Raw genomic sequence first — 5,321 nt, forward strand, 5'->3', positions numbered from 1 at the left:
TATGAGATATATATACATACACATATATACATATACACATACATATATACATATATGTGTGTGTGTGTATATGTATATATATATATATATATGCCTTTTCATGTTCTATCAGGATGTTATCTAGTCTCCATGTGGTTGGTTTTATAAGCTTTAACCTCTTGTAGTTAATTTCTGGTTTTATGGCATTGTGTTCTGAGAAGATATTTTGTTTTATTTCAGTGTTTTTTATTATACTGACATTGACTTTTTTGCCATAATATTTGATCAGTTCTAGAGAGTGCACAATATGTATTTGAGAAGAAAGCAAATCAACTTTTAGTTGGATACAGTATCCTTACTACATCGAGTTGACTAATTGTATAATTTAGATCTTCTGCATTTTTGTTAAGTTTCTTTTGTGTTGACTTATTCTTTAGTGAGAATGGTGTGTTAAAGTTTCCTACCACTATTTTGGTGTTGCTTATTTCTTTCTTCAATTCTGTTAACCATTGTTTTATGTGTATTATGTATTTGTTGCATAGATGTTGGCAAAGGTACGTCTTCTTGATATATTATGACTTTAATCCTTATATAGAAACTTTCCATGTCTTTTAGGGTGATTTTCATCCAGAAGTTTATTTCATAAAATAGTAATATTGCCACTTCTGATTTTTTAAATCACATTTTCTTGGTATTTTCCCCTCCAGTCTTTGTTTTTTTTAGTCTTTCTCGTCATTTCTTAGATGTGTTTCTTGTAGGCAGTACATTGATGGCAGTTTTTGTTGGTTTGCTGTTGTTGTCATTGTTTTCCAATCCACTCTGCTACTCTTTTCCTCTTAACTGATGCATTTAGTCCATTCCCATTAAGTATGCTTATTGATAGGCCGGGTTTCATCATTTCCATTTTACTGTATTTCTTTTTCTGTCATTTCTGGTTACTATGTTCCATCTTTTAGTTTATTCTTTCATGCTTCTGGCAAACAGTATCATATTATTTATATAGGTGTATATATATAAATATCTATATGAGAGGCAGATATATATGAGATATATATAAGAGATAGATATGAGATATAGATACATATGAGATAGATATAAATATGAGAGAGATAAATGTGAGATATATATGAAAGAGATATATATGAGAGAGATATATGCAATATATATGAGATATATATATGAGATTGAGAAAAAAATATATATGTATATCTTAGCCTTGTGATAAGAAGCTATGCTGCAATCCTAAAAGCATGTAGCTTGAATTTACTAACTCTATGCAGAAGAATGATGGTCAAGCTCCTTCCATGCAAATTGCTGACTTTAAAAATCCATCGGAGGGTTAACCATGAGTTGATTGAAAGTTGACAGCACACAACAATGAATTATAACTTATCTAATTCCCTCTTTCATTGTGTATGGTCTTGAAATCCTTACTTTTCACTCAGCCTTGCTGAAGGAGGAGCTGTCTTGATATTGGATTCCCAACAATATAAAACAGTTATTTTTCTGTCTTTCCATAATTCAACAAAAGAGTTAATAGCACACTCTGTGTTCATGAAAATATACATGTTAACTGTTGCAGTACATGGAAGCTTATCTAATCTTCTAATGCATATAAATACACTTACAAGTGTTACCATTGCTTCTTGGCTAAATAATAACAGTTCTTCTTTGCCATAGGTTAAGTTTTGTTTATTTAAAAAAAAAAACAAACACAAAAACTCCAGAAACAAAAACAAACCTATAGATTCAAACTTCATTCAGCAATAAAAATTAGATATCCAGTAACCTAGCTTTTATAGGATTCACTTCAACAAATGCATCTGTGATTGGCACAGCAAAGCAGAGGGGCTGGACAGTTATTGACTTTCATTTAGACATGTCTCTAGGCGTCACAATTGACTGATCAAAACAAGTCTCTTAAACATGACTGATTCCCAAAAGAGCAATTAATATAATCCTTTGATGTGCCCATAGAAAAGGAAATGAAATATCAGTAAATAGTAGTGTACGTGTGTTTACTGAGGAATAATGAAATGTGTGAAGAAGGTGAAGCGAAGACTGAACAATTCACTATGGACTGAAGCTCAACATCAAGAAAACAAAGATTCTCTCCACTGGACCAATTGGCATCATCATAATAGATGAGCTTGCTCACTTCCACAATCATCGTTCTTGGCAGCAGCAGTCACAGATTGCATTAGGGACATCTGCTGTCAGGAGCCTCTTCAGAGTGATGAAGATCAAAGATGACAGTCTATAGATTAATGTTCTCCAGATCCAGGCCATGGTCTTTGTAATTACTTGCTATGATCAAAGCGCTGGGCAATGACCAAGGACGACAGAAGAAGAATTTATGCCTTTGAGTTGTGATGCTGCAGAAAAGTATTGAGCATGCCATGGAATACTAAGAGAACAAACAGATCTACCTGGAGAGTATGAAACCAAGTTTCTCTCTGGAGCAAGAATTTTGAGGCCTGATATCACATAATCTGGCTATGTTGCCAGTAGATACCAATTCCTGGAGAAGGACATCATGTTTGGAAAGGTGGAAAGATAATGCAGGAAAGGAAGACTCTGGGTAAGATGAGATGACACTAATACTTGGATAACAGGGACATTTGTGTGAGAGACAGTGAGATCGGCTCAGGATAGGACAAGGTTCAGAGCTATTATGCATAGGGTCACTATGAGTAGCAGACAACTTGATGGCACATAACAACAACAACAACATGTGTGTTAATGTGTATGCATTGTGTAGATGTATTTGTATAGTTTGTCCTTGAATTACTCTCTGCATTCACTAATTAAATTTCCTTAATCCTTCAAGATTCCCATTTATGCTGTTTTGGTTGATATTAGGTGCAATTGAATCCAATAGGATGCAAAAGGATCTAATTCTAATGAAGAACAGATCTGAGCTCTGTCCTTTCTGGTACCATCCTCATCATCTCTGAAACATTTGACTTTATTGCTGTAGTCACCCTGTCATTCATTTTGGCAAATGATCCTCTCTTTTGCTGATCCATTTAACAAGCATGATATAAAAAAACCAACCATACAAAAAAAACCCAAAACAAAACAAAACAAAACAAAAACCAAAAAAATAGCTTCTCCTACCAACATGCCTGAAGTACTAGAAATGAAGCTTTGCCATCTTTTCCTCCAAGGAGAATTTTGATTGTACTTTCTCCAAGACATATCTGGTAGTTCAAGGTCTATTGAGTACTTTTTTTCAACATCACAAATCAAAGGCATCGCTTCTTCTCCTGCCATCATTATTTATGGTCCAAGTGTCAGAAGCATAATAAGTGATAGAAAAGACTATGGCCTGAAGCAGGTACTCTTTAGACTGACTTAATTGGTTTTTAGTATTTTGGAAAGTTGCTTGACACCATCCTTGCTCAAAGCAATACATCCCTTGATCTGATTGCCGGTACAAAGGGTGCTGATTGTTGATCTAAGCAAGATGAAATAATTTACAACTTCAATCTTTCTTCATCTGTCTTGATGCTGCCTTTTGTACCAGTGGTGAGGACTTTGGGGAGTGTGTGTGTGTGTGTGTGTGTGTTGAGATCCAGTCTATACTGAAGGCTATAGTCTTTGATGTTCTGTAGCAAGTGTTTCAAGTTCTAACTTTCAGCAAGGAAACTGTGTCACCTCTATAAGGCAGGTTGTTGATGAGTCTTTGATCCTGTTTCTACACATGTCTTCATCGAGTTCAGCTTCACAAATTACTGGCTCAGCATACTGTCTGAATAGGCATGGGGAAATAGTTTCTGGACACACACCTGGAAACCAGGCAGTGTTGTTCTATTCAAACAACAGCTTTAGACAACGGATTCTTGGTCTAGGTATAGATACTTCAAGAGGACAATTAATTGTTCTGTGATTCCCATTCTTCTCAGTGTTAGCTGCAATTTGATGCCTTTGTATAGTTAATAAAAGGTAGAGAGATACTATTCTGGTGTTTTCTATTTTCAGCTAGCATCCATCTTACATCATCAATGATATCCCTCATACAATCTGCCATGTCCTCTTCTAAACACAGCTTGAACTTCTGACACTTTCCTGTCAATGTTCTAGTAATGTTTGGATAATGTTCAGCAATATTTTGCTTTCTTGCGGTACTAATCATATTGTTTGATAATGTCTACATTCTGTTGGATCACTTTTCTTAGGGATGAGAACAAATATGGATTTCTTCCAGTCAGGGAGGCAACTGTACTTTAGATTTTTTGGTATAGACTGTTAATTGTCCAGGTTTGCATCTATTAGTTGAAACATGCCAAATGGTATTTGTCAGTTCCTGGAAGGTTATTTTAGGTTTTGTCAATGCTTTCAAAACAGCTTAAACTTCGTCTTTATTGCCATTGACTCTTGTTCATATAATACTTCTTGGGATTTTTCAGTGCCGACCAAGTCTTTTTGGTACACTGACCCTATGTAATCATTCCATCTTCTTTCAAGATCTTTTTCACATCTCTCAATATTGCAACTTCAGGCTTGAATTTACTTTTTCAGTTCTTTCAACTGGAGAAATGCAGAACAAGTTATCCCCTTCTTGTTTTTTGACTCCAGATCTTTTAGTCATTTTACTTTGTCTTCTTGAGTTGTCCTTTAAAATACTCTGTTCAGCTCTATTAACTTGGTATCTCTTTTCTGTGTTTTGGTTCCTTGATATTATTTTCAGAGTCTTTTATGACATCCATTTTGGGTTTGGGGGTTTGTTAGGTTGTTGGTTTTTTGTTTATTTGTTTTCTTTTTCTTCTGTCTTTTTAATGATCTTTTGTTCTCTTCCTGGATGTCATCTAATAGATCCTCTTTTCTTCCATCATTTGATGTTCAGGACCTCAAAACTATTCCTGAGATAATTTTTAAATGTAGATGAGTTAGATAGATTCAAGGTTGTATTTATGTTCTAGTAGGTTTGTGTTTCTTTTTTTAAAGAATCATATAGTAATTACTTAATACAAGAAGACCTCTCTGACTCTTACCACAAGTGCCTCTCTTCTTGTGATAACATGTAACAATCTGTAAATTGCCTTAGCTTCAAAACATTTTTATAATTTTTATGTGATTGTATTTAGAAAAGAGAAATTGCTTTTTAATAATGCAGAATTCCATACAGCTTTTTTAAAGTTTCTGTTATCAGTAAATAGATAATAAATACTGGAAGAAGAATATTACAGTTGCTCCCAGGGCTTATCACTCCTTGAAACACCTAATAATGTATTAGTGGTCTATATGGACCAGATCAAACCAGACAATGGGGCATGATAAGGATCTGGGATTTGATAACAAAAACCCTTACCATAGTTAATGAATAGGTCACCAACCCC

This window comes from Elephantulus edwardii, unplaced genomic scaffold, assembly GCF_000299155.1.
Source record: "Elephantulus edwardii isolate Elephantulus edwardi_28Jun2011 unplaced genomic scaffold, EleEdw1.0 scaffold00382, whole genome shotgun sequence".
Taxonomy (NCBI): domain Eukaryota; kingdom Metazoa; phylum Chordata; class Mammalia; order Macroscelidea; family Macroscelididae; genus Elephantulus; species Elephantulus edwardii.